The following is a 16,729-nucleotide window of genomic DNA, read 5'->3' as shown; positions in this document are numbered from 1 at the left end:
AGAGAACTGGGTGACCAGGTGTTGATTTTCACCTTGGAGCTTGGGGGTTCAGCCGTCAATGGCCAGAGCCTCTTGACCACGGCAGGGTAGGGGGTACATCATCCTAACTCTTCACACTGTTCTTCCTCTCTGTGCTTAATCCATGCTCCAAAAGGGGTGACTTTGGGCCAGTGCGGAGAGCCCTGGGCTGGGCCTAAAGGCCTGGGTCCTAGTACCTCCATCTCACTGTGTGGCCCGAGGCCAGTTAGCAACCATTTCGGGCCACCGTGGGTCTGCAAGGATGTCTGTGCTCTAGGGCCCAGGTCCCTCCAGTGAAGACATATGTAGCTCTGACTGAAGACCCTTCTCCTGTCTCTCCCCTCCGGGACCCTAGCCAACCTGGGAAGACAGCAGATAGGGTCCTGCTGGTGGCTGGCAGTGGTAAAGCAGCTGAGTCCATTTCTCAGACCAGGACTGCCAAGGGCAGGCTGAGAGTTCAAGGTTAGATGGGTGATTCCTGGTAGGTAGGGTTTTGCCTCCCTCCTCAAAACAGAGCCTGATGCTCCCCTTTCTACCCACTCAGCTGAACTCACCCAGCTCAAGGGCAGTCATGTTTGAGTCTCTCCTTGGAGTGGATCCTTTCCCACATGAGATCCGCTTTCATCCCTCATTTTGCAGATGAGAAACCTCGGGCTCAGACAGGTGAGGTGACTGGCTTGAGGTCCCACAGCCTGTCGGTGGGGAGTGGTGAGGGTCCCTGCAGCAGCTCCCATGGCACCTGGGCCAGGCCATGCCCTCTAGGTCCTCAGCAAGAGTGGAGCACAGGAGAGTCAGGAGGCTGCTAGCCAGGTGGTCTGCTGGTCTAGGAGGAGGCCCTATGGGTGCCAGGGGAACCCTGCTCTGTGGGCCTTGAGGGGTCATCTGGGGCTCCTGGGATTGCTGGGTCCCTTTCCCTGGGAGGAGGTCAGCCGAGGAAGGCCAGAGGTTGAGAGCGAGGAACCCAGGAGTTCTAGGCTGTGGCTAGTTCTGAGTGCCCCTGTAAACTTCAGTGTTTAGTTTCACGGAGAGTCAAGACTGACTTCTTGTTGCCTTTGGACACATAACAGTTTAACTTTACGAAGTGCTCTGATATCTGTGATGTCATTGCATCCTCACAGCAGTCTGTGAGGAGGAAGTGTGGGACTTGTTTGGGAGGGCAGGAGAGTGTGGGCTCTGGAATCAGACACACCGGAGCTTACACCCTGACTCCCACCGACTCTCTGACCTCAGACAAGTTGGTAACCAGCCAAGTCTCAGTTTGCTCATCTGTGAAAGGGACAATTTACTCCGCAACAAATTGTTAGCAACACCTGCCTTGCTAGCTGTGTGCCTTAAGAGAACATCTGTAACTGCTGGGTCAGTGTCTGGTGCCATGTAATAGTTTTCATGATTTTTATCAGACCCACTTTATAGAAGGGAAGATGGAGGCTGAGAGAAGGAAGGTGACTTGTCTGAGGTCATGTAATGATTTAAATTGTTCCTCCAGACTTCTTGGCTGTGAATTTTTTTTCTACAAAACCTCCCTCTCCATCCTTAAGTGACCCAATACCTCATTTATCCAGAACCTTCCATGTGTGATGCTGTCTAGACATGGCGTTGTGTCCCCAGTGCCCAACAGCACTTGCCTGGTACACAGTATGTCCTGTGCATAGATGTGTTGATGAATTCATATAAACTGTAAGAAACATTTTTCCAGAAGCAGCTGAGGCCTGTGTCTTGCCCTAAAGACTTCTTTCTTTCTTTCTTTTTTGAGACAGAGTTTCGCTCTTGTTGCCCAGGATGCAACCTCCGCCTCCCAGGTTCAAGTGATTCTCCTGCCTCAGCCTCCCACATAGCTGGGATTACAGGTGCCCGCCACCATGCCCAGCTAATTTTGTATTTTTAGTAGAGACAGGGTTTCACCATGTTGGTCAGTCTGGTCTCGAACTCCTGACCTCAGGTGATCCACCCGCCTCGGCCTCCCAAAGTGCTGGGATTACAGGCGTGAGCCACCACACCCAGCCCTAAAGACTTCTTTCTGCTCTCTATCCCATTAAAAACAACTCTAACAGTTTTGGTTGGAAACCTTTGCAAAAGAGATTGATCACTTTCTTCCCCTGAACAATGGCAACATGGATGACTTGAGGCACAGGCCTTAGGAACCCCACCTGCCTTGCTGAGAATGCCGACGCGGCTTGACCCCTGTGCCAGATGACCCTGGGCTGCTGCACGCGTTCAACTCCGGTTTCTGGCTCTTCCCACCCTGTCGCTTCCTTTATTCTGCTGCCCACAGACTTGCCTCCAGAGCGCTGCATCTCTTTCCTCTCCCCTCGTGTGTGTGTGTGTGTGTGTGTGTGTGTGTGTGTGTGTGTGTGTGTGTGTGTGTGTGTGTGTGTGTGTGTGTGTGTGTGTCCTTCCCAATTTGCTGCTTCTACCAGTTGGGGACTAAGAAATGGCACAATTGACCTTACTAGAATTGGTTCATGTATTCATTCATACCTATTCAACCAGTCAGCCATTGGTGAGCCTGGGTCACACTGGGGATTCTGTCTGTCCATTCTTCCATGCATCCATGTATCCATCCATCCATCTGTCCTGACTGAGGACCTCTGCAGTGGCTTGTGATCAATCAAGACGTTACCACACCCTCTTGGCCATGTATGCAGTGAAATAATGATGCACATAGCAAATGCTGGCACAGGACTTGACAGTTTATAATCTGCCTCTGCTTGCATTACCACACTCAGTCTTCACAACAGCCCTGAGAATAGCATTATCCCCATTTTGCAGATGATGAAAACAAAGCTTAGCAGGATGGGGTCCCCCGCCCAGTGGCCAGCAGTGAGCACAAAATCGCAGTTGGAACTCACTCAGGTCTCTGGCCTACGCTGTTACCTTCTCCCTCCTTTGTGCTGCGTTTGGAAGCTGTCTGATGCCATGTTCATTATCTGTCTCTGTCATGAGCTATTGGTGGTGGTGGCTGAGGTTGGACTTTCTGCCTCTGTCAAATGGTCAGTGCAGGGAAGCATGGCCCTGGCTGGGTGGCAGCCACAGACACCCTTCAACCTACAGACCTTGTCCCACCTGGACCCAGGTGCACTATTTAGTCTACACTTCCCAAACTGTCCCCTGAGGAGCCCTAGTCCCGTGGCATGGGAATGGATTCAAGGATGTATGAGCATACAGATTTGGGAAACGCTAGGTCACATAAATCCAAACAGGCCTTCTCAGGGTCTTTAATGTATTAATATGAATTAGGGACCCCAATGGGTGGCACAGTATGCAGCCAGCCTTTCCTAAGCTTATTTGAACATGCAACTCCTTGGTCAAAGAGCAGGGTCTGGACACATCGTCTTGAGAAAGCACTGTGAGAAAATCCCATGGGCAAACCCTGACCTTCTTGTTTTGTGCAAGGAAACCTCCAGTTAGAGCTAGTTTCCTGGCCCAGGACTGCATTTTGAGAGAGCATCACAGGGAATACTCTTTAGCCCCAGAAAAGATTCAGTGATAATGGTGGAACTTCAGGCAGCAGGGGCAAGTGGCCGTGGAGATATTTTTATTCTTTCATCCACCAAACGAACATATCTCAGACATCTACTGTGTGCCAGGAACAGAGCCAGCACTTGCAAATGCCAAGACAATCTGAGACTCTTCCATTTCATTTTTCCTCCAGAGTGCTGTATCTCTTTCCTCCGAGGGTTTTCAAAGAAAGACAAGCCTTAACTACATGCCTTAAAAGGAAGAAGTGATTTGTTAATTGCTCTGGGTCGTTGCTTTGGGTGGGTGACACATTTACTCAATTCAGTGGAGCTGCACCTTCTTAGTCCCAGGTCCTGAGGGGCAGAGAGTGAGGCAATTCCAGGACCCATTACCCTGGGCAGAGTGCACAGATGTTGCAAGGGAGGTCAAGAGCATGGGGAGGCCCGGAGGAGGAGGAAAGGGGGAGGGGGAGAAGGGAGCGAGCTTCCTCCTGGGGTCCATCAGTCTCAGCTTGGGGTTGGGGGGTCACTTAAGTGAGGCTCTGCGAAGAAGAGATGGGGGAGTGGGGGTGGATGGGCTCCAGGTGGCTGGGAAGGGCATTCTTCCAACAGCTGGAGCAGAGGTGAAAGGAGGCAGCACATGACACTATGTCATGAGGACCCTGTAAGGAGCCTGTGGCTGCGGGAGCAGAGGGAGGAAAAGGAGGTCAGATGGGGCTGGAGAAGTTTCTGGGGCGGATTGTGAGGGTCTGAGCTCCAGCCAAGTGGGTGCTTACCTGACGAGGAGCCTCTTCAGAGCTGGTCACATTCATCCCAGTGTCCCCAGCACCTGGCTGGTGCCCAGTGGGTGTTTGTGGACTGGCTGGACTCTTCCTCTGTAGGCCTCAGGTTCCTCACATTTGTGGTCAAGCGAGGTCACCTGGCACCTCCCTTCCTACTCTGAAGAGCTCTCAGGAGTTCTGGATGCTTGTGCAGGGGAAGGCCTGACCACTCTCCCTGTCCCCTGCCTCAGGGTTCTCTGGGTTGCCCCAGCAGGGCAGGGGCCATGGTGCCCTGAGTGGGGGACAGCCCTCCCGCTGCCAGGGAACTTTGCCCCTCGTGCTTTCTCCCTTCAGCAGTTGGCCCCCTGAGCCCAGAAGGACATTCCTTGGTGTCCCGTGACTGGGAGTGGCAGTGGCATTGAGCGCATGCTGCAGCTTAGCACGGGGAGGGAGCTCTGCTTCCATCTATGTGAAAATGGGCAGCCAGGTGTGGTAGCTCACGCCTGTAATCCCAACACTTTGGGAGGCCGAGGCGGGCAGATCACTTGAGGTCAGGAGTTTGAAACCAGCCTGGCCAACATGGTGAAACCCTGTTGTCTCTACTAAAAATACAAAAATTAGCCTGGCTTGGTGGTGCGTGCCTGTAATCCCAGCTCCTCGGGAGGCTGAGGCAGGAGAATCGCTTGAACCCAGGAGGCAGAGATTGCAGTGAGCTGAGATCGTGCTACTGCACTCCAGCCTGGGCAACAGAGCGAGACTCCATCTCAAAAAAGAAAAAGAAAATGGGCAAGTGACTCAGCCTCTGAGCCTCTGCCTTCTTGTCTGTTAATAGTAACTTCCACACTGGATTTTTATGAAGGTTCAACGAGATAAAGTTTATGAACATGGATTGTAAACTGCCTTACTCCACAAACAAGTAAACAGTTCTTGTCATTAACAGTATTCATTTGTCTAATTTATATTAATCCCCCAAGCCTCTGGGCCACTCACCTCTTTTCAGGAAGTGCTCCCTGGCATCAGCTCACTGTTCTCTGTGCAAGCTGCCCCTGCTGGTACATTTTATCCAGGCCAGAGCAATAGGAGCCTCTGAATTATGTACAAGTCGCACACACAGGCCAGAACTGTGTGTCTGCAGCCCTGTCTGTGTTTGAACAGAAAGAAAGATGGTGCTGTCCTTCCTATCTGCTGGGCCCAGGGACCAGATACCACCCCTTGCCTGGCTGCAACCCAGGGGTCTTGGCCTCTGGGGAAGGCTGAGAGCACATGTCAAGAACACCCCCCACACCCAACTTGTCTGTCCTGTTTACAGTCTGAGTCTAACATGGCCTGCCCACATACAGGAGCCTCTCTGTGTCCTGCATCCCTGGGTGGCTGATGGGCATAGGGCTTGAGGGGCAGAACAAGACAGTCACTCCACATCCCTTCCACTTCCCTGTTCATGCCAGGAGGTGTCAGTCGGGATGACCAAGATCTTCAATGTGGACACTGCTTTATTTCAGCAGGGCCTCAGGTACCCCCTCTGGGAGGCCTGCAGCGTGTCACAGCATGCTGAGCCAAAGCCACCTGCCCAGGGTAGGTGCTGGAGGGACAAGGCTAGGTTGTGCCCAGCATCCCTTCTCCTGGAATTCTGGGGGTCCCTCTCAGTGCCCTTGTTCCTGAGCAGCTCCAGATGGTCCTGGCCCTATGTGGGGGGAGTAGGGGCAGACAGCTGGTGAGGCTGGCACCCAGAGGCATCATAGATCCTTCCTCTGCTTAGATTGGTGTGGGGGCCACAGTGGGGGAGGCAGAGTGGCAGGCAGGGAGAAAGATATAGTGGGATATTGATGTAAACCTAAGCGGATTATTTTTAAAAGATCCTAGTGAACAAACGTCAATTTACCCCTCCTCCAACTCTCCCCCTGTCTTAAAAAGACCGAGCAGGAACACACCTGGCTTCCTGTCCTGGCTCCATCCCTGTGCCTGTGCAACCTTGAATTTGTGCCTGGGGCTCTCTGAGCCTTAGCTGGCCTCATTTTAAGATGCTGATGATAAGGCCAACGTCACAAGGCTGGTGCAAGATCAAATCAACCCAGTGGGTGGCACACCCAGGAAGGCACCAGATACATGGCAGGCCACCGATTTGCAGGGCAGATCTAATGCTAAGCCAGAGCAAAGAAATTGGATGTTTTTAGATACTTGATCTGTGGTCTCTGTAAACAGGAGAGAGGAAATTCTTGTCAACTTCCTCAAAATGGTCAGTGCAGCTTAGACATGTTTTTGTACCTTGTGACTCCACCAAAAGGACTTCAAAATTACCCAGGTATTTGTTGACCTTTCCCCTGGGACCATGTAAAGCCACACTGGGTGTGAGTCCTGACTCTGTCATATTAGCCAGGTGACCTGGGCGAGTCCCTTGTCCTCCCTGTCCTATAAAATGGAGGGAACAAGTACCTAATTCTCAGGCTCATTGTGAGCTTCAGATGAGAAATAATCTGTAAAATCCTACTGGGGGGGAAAAAAAAGCAACTGATAGATAGTGAGTGCTGGGGGTGGGTGTTGGGGAATGATGGCCCAGAGTGCAGGGTAAGGGCTCAGGCAGCTGAGGCTGGGTGTCCTGTCCTGATGAATGGCAGGCTCTGTGATGGTCAATGCATGTGTAGAGCCTGATTTGCTTTCCTTAATGGGACAGCTGCTTAATTAGCCTCTGAGTGTTTCTGACAAGTGTCCCTGTGAGTGTCCCCAGCATCTGACAGGGTCAGCTCTCTCCAGACCATGTGTGTGCTCAGCTGGCCAGCCTTGGGTGTTAGGCATTGACCCACTGTCCCATCCTCTGATTCTTGGCTTGTCACTCAGATGGCCTCGTGGGGCAACCACTGTGTTGGGGACTAAGGGAACAGGAGACAGCCCTGCCTTAAGAACCCCGGTCTGGGCTGGAAAGGAGGAATGTAGAGAAGGCTCAGTGGCTGTGACCCAGTGGGGCTTGGAGGCAGCCAGTGCCCCCCAGCCTGGGAAAGATTCTGCCTGGCTCTGCCACCAATTCTCTATGTGACCTTGATCATAGGCCCTTTCTCCCTCTGGGCCTCAGTTTTCCCCTCTAAATGAGGATGTTGGAAGAAGTGGTCCCAGGAAGCTGTGGCCTACAGCAAAGCAGGGTGAGGGGAGCAGTGATCTCTGAAGCCAGCCTGCCCTGGGGTTCTCGGCCCAGCTGCTGCACTTTCTGGCCTGTGACTTTGGGTAGCCCGCCCAGCCTCCCCATGCCCACCTGACGGGTATGCTGGCCCTGCTGGCACAGAGTAGACACTGAACATCCTGCCCAGCAGCGTCTGGCATTGGTGGGCCCCAGGGCAGCTTTGGCCCTTCCCCTCTTTCTTTCCCTGTTTGTCCTGCAGTGCCCAGAAGTTCCCCAGGGAGTCTTGCCCCAGTGGATTAGGGGTGGCGTAAAACAAGTGTTGCTGACCTCAGTGCCGAGTCCACCATGCTGTCTGTGCTACTCCCCTGCCTGGGGACCCCAGGATTGGGATAGAGCTGGCCATCCTCTGCCTCTTAAGGGTTGGACGGAGAAGGGGAGGGGGGCAGGGGCAGGATGCACACTCTAGAGCCCAGCATTCTGTCTTTGTTGGCATCTTGGAACCTTGGTCCTTGGAACTGTGGACTCTTTCAGTTCCCAAATCTTAGAAGCACTGGATCATGGAATCTTGGTGATATGAAATCCAGACTTGGAGGTGGCCTTAGGGGTCACAATCCAAACCTTCATCCAACCCAGGCAGCCCCCTCTGCAGGCTCCGTGAACACTCTGGCAACTGGGGAGTCATCTGTAGCCCCCTCAGGTAGGTCTCAGACTTCGGTCAGATCACGGGGCTGCCCCCGCCCTTCCTTGTGGTCTTGACTGTGATGGTGTGCCTGGGGCTGGTTAGTGCTAATGGACAGCTGGGATGGAACCAGGCCTCTGCTCAGCTAAGAATAGAAGGCTTTGTGCGATTTAGGTAGCAGCCGGATCATATCAGGCCTCCCAGCCAGGCCCTAGGGAGCTTATTAAGTGGGATCTGGGGCTACCCTGGGTCCTCCCTAGTGGAGGGGCAGCCACTGGACTTCCCCAGGGTTGCTCTCTTGTGTTTACCTGATGATGAATTTTCCTTTTCCCATCAAGTAAGTTCATCCCTCCTCCTTCCTCCTCCCTGGGGCTGGTTGGGGAGCATCACCCAGTGTTCCTGGGGGGAGTGTCTTCTGGGAAGAGCTCAAACAAACAAAGCGTCCCTGAGAGGAACAAACAGATCGATGAAAACATCTTTGTCTGGAAAGGAGAGAACGCATGATGGTGACCTTTTATTGAGTGCCTACTGTGTGCCAAGCCCTTGGCTCAGCATTTTGTGCTCTTGCCATATCTGACCCTCCCAAGGGGCTCTGGGAAGGGTTCTTATCCCCATGATGCAGATGAGGACACAGAGGCCCAGCTGGTACTTGACAGAGCTGATATTGGAACCAAGGACTGCCCCGCCCTGTTCCTTCTGAGGGAGAAACTGGGGGTTCCTGAGAGCTAGGGGAAAGAGGCAAGAGTCAGAATTCTTGGAGAGAACCCTAGGCATGGAGGATTTTGTCTCTCCGACTGCAATGATTCATGCTTTACCTTATGTTAGAGTCTTTTCCACTTTTGGCAGCATATGGAATAGGAGAAACGGTTCTGGACTGAGGGAGGAATTATGGCCCTATCACAAATATAGTAGGTGCAGGCACATGTTGGTTAAGTTTGAATTAAACCAAATCCACGTGGGTCTCAGATTTCCCTTCTGTGAAGTGAGTAGAGGCCACCTGGGGCAGGATCATGAGGCTGCGGCTCCAGATTCCTGGTCTTTTGATCAGAGAGTGTCCTGGTCCCCGCTCTCTGCAGGTCTCTGGTGCCTCCTGCCTCCCACCCAGAGATTATTCCCGGTGTGAGAATTGGAAGGACACCTAGGAACTGCAGGTCATTCTCTGATGGTACGGACAGGAAAACAGGGGCCCCACAAGGAAAAGGACTGGCCCAAGGTCATGCAGTGTGTGGGCCCGGGAGCACATAGTAGGAAATCCCTTCTTCCTTCCAAGCCAATGCCTGCCCTCCTCTGGGGCACTGCTTTTAGGTGGTGATCTGGAGGGCTGGGGGTGGGGCTGGGGGGCGGAGGCAGCTGGATCCTGAGAGGGAGGCAGGGGCCAAAGGTCCAAGCCTCTTACTGTAGTGCCCCAGGCCCATCTGTGCTTGCCCAAATCCTGTCCAGCTCAAATGCCCCCTCTTCTGTGAAGCCTTCCTGGACTCCCCTTCCTAATACCCTTTCTAATCTCCCTATCTACCTCGAGTGAGAGTTTTTTTTGGTTTTTTTTGAGACGGAGTCTCGCTCTGTCACCTAAGCTGGAGTGCAATGGCACGATCTCGGCTCACTGCAACCTCTGCCTCCTGGGTTCAAGCAATTCTCCTGCCTCAGCTTCCTGAGTAGCTGGGACTACAGGCACGCGCACACCCGGCTAATTTTTGTATTTTTAGTAGAGATGGGGTTTCACCAAGTTGGTCGGGCTGGTCTCGAACTCCTGACCTCATGATCTGCCTGCCTCGGCCTCCCAAAGTGCTGGAATTACAGACGTGAGCCACTGTTCCCGGCCGAGTGAGAGTATTTTTAAAAATTGTATTATTTAAGTTAACAAACATAAAACGCACCATCGTAACCATGTTAAATACAGTTCCGTATGTTAACTATATTCACATTCTTGTGCAACAGATCTCCAGAGTTTTTTCATCTTGCAAAACTGAGACTCTATACCTATTACACAGCTACTCCCCATTTCCCCCTCTTTCTCTGGCCCCCGGCACCCACCATTCCACTTTCTGTTTCTGAGTTTGACTATTTTAGATACCTTATATAAGTGGAAGCGTGCAGTATTTGGCTTATTTCACTTAGCATAGTGTCCTCATGGTTCATCATGCTGCAGCATGTGGCGGGATCCCCTTCTTTGTTCAGGCGGAGTGCTGCTCCACTGTGTGGCTAGACCACATTCTGTCTGTCCGTTCACCCGTCGATGGACCCTTGGGTTGCTTCCAGTTCTTGGCTCTTGTAACAAGAGTAGGGAGTTTTGAAGTTGGATGGGCCTGGGTTGGACCCTGGCTTTTAGCCTCCTTTAGCTGAATCTAAGGCCCTCCTCACCTGCCACTGTGCCCAGTGGGATTGCTGCAAGGAGTAGAAATTGTTCATGTTGAAATGCTTGGTGTACAGCAGACTTGCAGTGAGTAGTAGGTGGGATTCATTCTCGTTTTCTGCTTTCCCTCTAGGGACAGGTCCCTTTTGCCCATGGCTATAGGACCCACAGCTCACCTGCACCCCATCCATGAGGGCAGCTGAGCACCTGGTGAGTCTCAGAATATTGGAGCTGGAGAGCACCTGTGCACAGAGAGGGGCAGGGACTCATTCAAGTTCACCCAGCCAGTCAGTGGCCATGCCAGGATTAAACTTGGCTCTCCAGCCTGGGGACCTTCCCCCTGCAGTCCCTGAGATCCGCAAGCCTTGTCCTTAGGAGGGATCAGCTCCCCAGGGGCCTGTGTCTAATCCTGCAGCATTCAGGGCTGGGGGCTGGGAGATGAACATCTCAGGAGGCTCAAGAGATGAGCATCTGTAGTGGGTGGAGGCCAATGGCACCTGGCACCTGCTAGTCTCCTCTGATCGCCTGACTTTCCCCAGGGCTGTGGACAGCGGAGCTGCTTCAGCAACACGGGGGCTCACGTCAGACTCATTTACATGGTGCAGGCTCTCCAAGGTCCTTGCCTTGCACCTGGGAGCTCACTCTGCTTTTACTCACTTTCATTCATTCATTTGCCTATTCCTTCCTTCGCTCATTTATTCAGCAGCCACTCCCTGAGGCCTGCTGTGGGCTGGGAGACCAATCAGACCTTGCAGGCAGTCAGTATGGTGTAGCAGTGAATAGTGTGGATTCTGAGGCTACACTGCCTGGGTTCAAATCCCAGTTCTGCCAGTTACTACCTCTATGACCTTGGACAAGTTGCTTAGCCTCTCTGCCTCAGATCCTTCTCTGAAGTGGGGAGAATGATAGTTCATAATTTATATTTGGTCCAGTTACTGTTGTCACGTAACAAATCACCACAAAATTTAGTGACTTTATATAAGAGCAATCATGGCTGGGCGTGGTGGCTCATGCCTATAATCCCAGCACTTTGGGAGGCCGAGGCAGGCGGATCACCTGAGGTCAGGAGTTCGAGACCAGCCTGGCCAACATGATGAAACCCCATCTCTATTAGAAATACAAAAATTAGCTGGGCATGGTGGTGCGCACCTGTAATCCCAGCTACACAGGAGTCTGAGGCAGGAGAATTGCTTGAACCCGGGAGGCAGAGGTTGCAGTGAGCTGAGATGTCCCACTGCACTCCAGCCTGGGCGATAAAGCGAGACTCAGTCTCAAAAAAAAAAAAAAAAAAAAGAACAATCATTATCTCACAGTTTCTATAGGCCAGGAATTTAAGTTGAGCTCAGCCTTGGGCTTAGCCCAGTGGCTCTGGCTCAGGCTCTCACTTGGTTTCTGTCAGGTGGCGTCTAGAGTGGGGAGGAGCTGGGGCACCCAGAGGTTTGCCCGGCTCTCTCGCTCTTTGCGTAGTCTCAGGCCTTCGTCTCTCTCTCTGCAGGCTTGTTTGAGCCTTCCCACAGCAAGGCAGTCTCAGAGCAATCACAGTGTCTACATGGTGGTGCAGGGCTCTAGGAGGAGTGTCCTGGTGAAGGAGGCAGAAGCTGCTTCACGCTCAATGACCTGTCCCTGAAAGTGGCGTAGTGTCACCTCAGCCATTACTCCCAAGCCCTCTCAAATTCAAGTAGGGGGACAGAGACCCCACTTCTCTCCATGGGACTGGGGTCAGCATCACTTTGTAAGAAGAGGGTGTAGGATGGGAGACATTGCTGCAGATGTCTTTGGAAATACCATCTGCTACAGTTGTGAGAGTTAGATGAGTAAACACAGGAAATGCCTAGAACAATGCCTAGGCATCATATATAAATAGTAGCTAGATAAAGCCAAGGGTGATTTTGACCATATGCAACTTATTCGTGAGGTGCTGACCTTAGGATGTGACTGCCACTATGGAAGCCAATCCACTGAATAGCAGCATTTCCCATTTGGGTGTTGAGGGATCTATAGGAGTTCAGCAAACTGAGGCAAGTGGAAAGGCATTCTACACAGAAGAAATTAACTTTGCAAAAGTGTTGAGCTGGAAAAGGGAGTCCCTGGAGCAGGGACTTAGCTCCAGGGGGCAAGGCTGCCCTGAGGTGAGGAGGGAAGGAAGTGATTGGAAAGTGAGTTGTGGGCAGGTTGAAAAAAGTTTTGCGTGTAAGGTTTGTACTTAATCCTGTAGGTTCCAGGATGTCCTTCTGTTTCTCAGGCAGCAATATGAGAGGCTTGAGTACCATCATGAGGAAGCCATTTCTGAGGGCAAATCAACAGGATCTGGGGAGACACTGGACTTGGGGGTGTAGGGAGAGGTCAGGACTGATGGGGCTCACACCCAGGTGTTTGGCGCGGGTCATTTACATCAGTTTTGAATGTGATACACATACCTACCCTGGCTTGCTTTCCCTCCTCTTCCAGTATATTAGAAACTTCATGATTGTTCTGTGCTCAGATTGGCTCTTTGGTAGGGGAGGATGGAAGTGTAACTCCTTTGGCAGAGGGGTCTGGAGGAGCCTAGCAGGGCCGGTGTCCTCCTCCTCTGCCCCCAGCCCTGTCTGTGGAGAGTGGCTCCTGCTCTCTCACCCTCTCCTCTCCCAGCACCCCTCCCCACTCTGATCACAGCCTCAGAGTCCAAATGGAACAGGCCAGACTGTTCAGGTGGCTGTTGCCACATCTCCCTGAGCCCCTGCTCTGGAGCTCCGAGTGCCAGCCTGGAGCCCTGGCCCAGCAAAAGGCTTCACCCCTGGAGCAGGTGACTCTGAGCGAGGCCATGGCCCAGGTCCCTGTTTCCAGGATGTTTGTGTCCCTGTGGACCTGTCTTTGCACGGCTCCATGTACTTCTGGGAGCCTGTATACTTGCGCCAGTGTGCCCACTCGTGTCACCTGTGTCTGTCCGCGAATATGTGCCCTATGTCTTTTTGGATGTCTCTGTGTGTTCACATGTGTTTGCACAAGTATGAGGCAGTCCTCTTAGGCTCTCTCAGGGCCCCCATGGTATCTCCTCATAAATGGCAGCCAGGTTAGGGTACTCTGAAAGGGGCTAAGTGCAAGGAGGGGCCGAGCCAAGGTATAGCCCTTGCCCCTGGGGGCCTGTGGTCTGAGGGAAGATCCAGACCTCACCAATGTGGCAAACTCAGCAGAAATACAAGTTCCTAGATTTGAGAAACCTCTTTGGGACCCCTCATGCTGCACTTGGCCTCGGTGTTAGGGACCCAGGGTCAGATCAGACCCTGCCCCTACCTTCCAGAGCCAGCCCAGGCAGTCAGCTATGCAGTTGGACACTAGCGTGGCTGCTGAATGGATGGCTGTACAGGGCACATGAAAACAGGTGAAGTTTTCATGAAACTCTTCCTACAGGAGGAGTTTGAGTGGTGACTACAGAGCTGTTTGGGGGATGAGAGGAAGGAGATGGAGAACAGAGCTGGGCTTGGCGTCAGATGGCACTGGAGGGTTTGAAGAAAAGAGAAATGGGGAGGGTGATCCTCATCTTCCAGGCCTGGAGGTTGGAGGGAATGGAGGTGCCTTGAAATGCATGGAAAGGAAGAGGAGTTCCCATTTGGCCACTGTGGGTGTGAGCTTCCTGTGGGATGTCCAGGTGCAGATGACCAGAGGGTTGCAGGATACTTGAGTCTTGAACTTGGTGCAGGCAGAGATGGGTGGTTGAAGACGTGGGGTGGATGATACTGCCAAGAAGGATGTGATGGGCAAGGGAGGGAAAGGGGGCTTAGGATTGAGAGCAGCAGCATTCAGGCCTGGGCAGAGAGAGGAGCCAGCGAAGGGGCTGGTGAGGTGGGGCCAGAAAGGGGGACAAACAACCCGGCAATCAGTGGCTGAGGATGGAGAAGTGTCCCATGGATTTACCCACACAGAAGCCATTGTTGAACTTGGTGGCAGCAGAGGGTAATGGGTTTTTCAGTGGGTAGGAGGAAGTGGAGATATGGGTGCAGACAACTCTCAGAAGTTTGGATGAGAAGGAAGGAGAGAAAGGGAGGAGAGCTGAGAAGGGGTGCAGGGGATGAACTGCATGAGCCCCAGGCCTGCTCACTGCTGACTGGAAGAAGCCAGAAGAGGAGAGAGGAGAGGCCAGAGAGAGGAGGGAGGGTGAAGTGGTCATCTAGACACCCGCCTAGTCCTCTGCCAGGGGCAGGGAGGGTGCCTGGAGGGGGTGGTGCTTTCTGGAGGAATGGCTGTGGAGGGCTGAGGGCGGGGGAGGTGCAGTGCTGTGCAGGTAGCCTTCAGTCCTGCCCTGACCTCTGCCAGTATTCACATCTGCAGGGTAGGGTGGTAGCAGCCACCCTGGGGTGTGGGGAGGATCCCAGGAGGCAGAAGCCCCACTAGCTCAGAGCATCCTCGTAAACGAGGTTCAGGTCAGGAGTTGAAGCTCAGGGCTGGGTGGGGTTGGCGTCTGGTGGTTTTTGCATCTTCAGTGCTCACCAAAGCTGTTTCGTAGACACTGCAAACAAGAAAGGCCTGGGACGGTCAGGACGTGGATGGCCTGCTTCCAAAGAGGCCACACCCAACCCCATCTCTGGGCCCAGCTCCCAATTACAGGGAAGTTCTTCCTTTGGGTCTAGCCTAAGTCTTTCCCGCTGTGTGTTCCCTTCTGGTGAACTTGTTCAACCCTGCTCCATGGAGCCAAGCCTATCAGCTGGCCACTTGGAGTGGCGGCCAGTATTTTTACAACTTGTTTTCATGAAGATGATTTGAAGTCTCCTTGCATTCCCAGAATGTCAGACCCGCCCTGATTCACAAGGATTGACCAAAACAGGGTCTGAGCCAACCAGAGGAATTTGAGGACTTAGTCATCCCCCTTGGATCATCTGCACATTCTTCTCCTTTCCTTCCAATTAAAAAAAAAAAAAAAAAAAAAAGGAAAAGAAGAAAGAAGGAAAGTTAGTCTAGATGACCAGATGACCAGGAAGGGACAGCAGCATTTGGGGATGTAAACCTGCTCAGATGATGCTGGCTGTGGACAAAGGGGTGGGGCCTGAGGGGAGGGGTCAGTGCTTGGCTTTGTACCTGGCAGACGTCAATTCAAGTGCATGTTCTGCTGCTTGCAAGATGGGGATCTTTCACAGGACACTTCATGTCTCTGAGCTTCAGTTTCCTCATCTCTGAAATGGAAACATTGATGGCACCCACCTGAGACACTTGAAGCAGACCTAGAAGCAGACCCTGAGACAAGGATTCGTGTGACAGTAATTCATTAGGAAGCTTCCCTGCTAAAGGAAACCTGCTAAGGGAATAGGAAATGTAGAAGCAGAAAGAGAAGGAGGAGAAGCAAGAGGCTATTTCCAGCCAAGTTCCATAGAAGGAACTTTGGCTTTGTCTTCCAGAGGGACACTGTAGGTCATACCCTAGGGCTGGCCCTCCGGGGGCAAAGATGCTGGAGAATTCATACCTCTCCTTCCTGAGTCAACAGATTATATGAGATAAAGCATGTAAGGTGCTGATTGCCCAGGACCTGGCACCAGCAAGTGACAAGCTGTGAGAAAGGGGTGTGCAGAAGGGGGAATCCCAGGCTGTGTGGTCAGCAAGGGGCAGTGCCTTCTGAGAGCCCCACTGTGCTCCACTGGTCCTCTAGCCCCAGGTCTTTCTCTGTCAGCTTCTAGAGGCAAAATCCCACAGAGCTCCCGCCCCCATTATTCTCCCAGATGACTTGGCTTTGGGCAATCTCTCCAACCAGTCCAGGTCCCTCCCAGCCCTAGAGGCCCTGCTGCCCTGCTGTAGTTCTCCCTCCCAGCCCACCCACCCAGCCCAGAGGGCATCGGTGACGAGTAGGAGGTGGGACAAGGCTTAAGGGCAGAGGTTAGTTCAAGGCCATGGAGGCACCAAATGCCCATAGAGGAAATCAAAGCCATTGTGGCCCATCCCCACCTGAGTTGAATTTGGCTTTTCTTCCCAGCCCACCCACTCTGTGTTTCCATAGAAGGTGCTCAGGGATCGCTTGGGGGAACTTGCGTTGGTCAACACATTCCAGGAACGAATAAACAGGTTGCCCTTCCTGGCTGTACTGACTAAATCCTGAGACTCTGACTATGTGACTCTCACTTTCACTGGTGATGTCAGCCTGGGTTAGCCCTCATGGGACCCACCCTTAACTCTCTGCTGTCCCCTGTGACATCACAAGAGATGTTACCCATGATCTGGCCTCCCCACTCAGGCCTCTGGGAGTCAACCTCCCCCTCCACCAACCCCCCGCAACAGACCATGACAGGCCTGGGTGCTAGTCCACACTCTGTCACCTGCTGTGTGACCTTGGCCAAGTCACCTCCCATCTCTGAGCCTCAGTGCCCTATGTTTGTAACCAGTTTTGTATGTGCT

The 16,729-nt window shown here is 52.8% G+C and overlaps 1 protein-coding gene and 1 long non-coding RNA gene across 10 annotated transcripts in view; one reads left to right on the top strand and one right to left on the bottom strand.

The window, feature by feature from the left end:
* Positions 1–16,729, top strand: part of GDPD5 (glycerophosphodiester phosphodiesterase domain containing 5) — a 92,061-nt gene that overhangs the window by 11,260 nt on the left and 64,072 nt on the right. The gene's annotated exons all lie outside the window — the stretch shown is intronic.
* Positions 3,217–16,440, bottom strand: LOC129048716 (uncharacterized). 6 transcript variants are annotated; one of them, XR_010135508.1, is made up of 8 exons: positions 16,283–16,440; positions 15,425–15,519; positions 11,761–15,245; positions 11,525–11,645; positions 10,097–10,407; positions 8,334–8,470; positions 6,166–6,426; positions 3,289–5,918 (listed from the first exon to the last, which is right to left on the bottom strand). It is a non-coding gene; the product is annotated as an uncharacterized LOC129048716 (long non-coding RNA). The 6 variants fall into 6 exon arrangements; XR_010135505.1 differs by lacking the exons at positions 6,166–6,426; positions 11,525–11,645 and having other exon boundaries at positions 3,289–5,378; positions 10,097–10,290; positions 10,384–10,407; positions 14,840–15,240; XR_010135507.1 differs by lacking the exons at positions 6,166–6,426; positions 11,525–11,645 and having other exon boundaries at positions 3,289–5,378; positions 14,840–15,240.

Source organism: Pongo abelii, chromosome 9 (genome assembly GCF_028885655.2).
Source record: "Pongo abelii isolate AG06213 chromosome 9, NHGRI_mPonAbe1-v2.0_pri, whole genome shotgun sequence".
Classification (NCBI taxonomy): domain Eukaryota; kingdom Metazoa; phylum Chordata; class Mammalia; order Primates; family Hominidae; genus Pongo; species Pongo abelii.
Note: the sequence above shows the minus strand (reverse complement) of the source record. Positions and strands in the feature narration are given on the sequence as shown.